Source organism: Cynoglossus semilaevis, chromosome 8 (assembly GCF_000523025.1).
Source record: "Cynoglossus semilaevis isolate Cse_v1.0 chromosome 8, Cse_v1.0, whole genome shotgun sequence".
Classification (NCBI taxonomy): domain Eukaryota; kingdom Metazoa; phylum Chordata; class Actinopteri; order Pleuronectiformes; family Cynoglossidae; genus Cynoglossus; species Cynoglossus semilaevis.
In genome coordinates, this window is record NC_024314.1 from 29,213,246 (window position 1) to 29,213,945 (window position 700).

The following is a 700-nucleotide window of genomic DNA, read 5'->3' on the forward strand; positions in this document are numbered from 1 at the left end:
GGGAGGAGGGGGGTGGGGGGGGGGGGGGGGGGGGGGGGTAACAATACAACACAGAACTAAAAATAAAGGTTGAGGTCCAGAATAATCCACAGACTCTTCATCACCTGATGGAACAACAGAAACCTGATCCACACACACATGTTGGTAAACCCCACCTCACAGGACACAGGACACAGGACACAGTACAAAGTACCCAGTACCAGTACACAGTACCCAGTACCCAGTACCCAGTACACAGTACGAGGGAACACAGACATGGAAATATAAATGATGTCATGTTTATATTAGTGACACACATGTTGAACTGGGGGGGTCATTTCTCCATAGTACTCCTTTCCCTAAAGCAGTGATTCTCAACCACTGGACCGTGCCACGCGAGTGTGCTATGAAAGATCAACAGGTGTGCCGCGGAAAAGTATCCACCCTGTGACCGTCAGTCACCGCACCATCAGGTCACAGACGGAGGAGACGCAGACGGAGGAGACGCAGGTCCAGGACTCAGGTCCAGGACTCAGCTCCAGGACTCAGGTCCAGGACTCAGGTCCAGGACTCAGGTCCAGGACTCAGGTCCAGTCCGGTCTGAGCAGCTGGACGGTCAGTGTTCACCAGCAGCAGGGGAGAAGAAGATGAGGACGGGGGAGGACGGACCTCAGAGTAAATCAACAGCTGGGGTGAGGGGGGAGAGAGAGAGGGGGAGAGA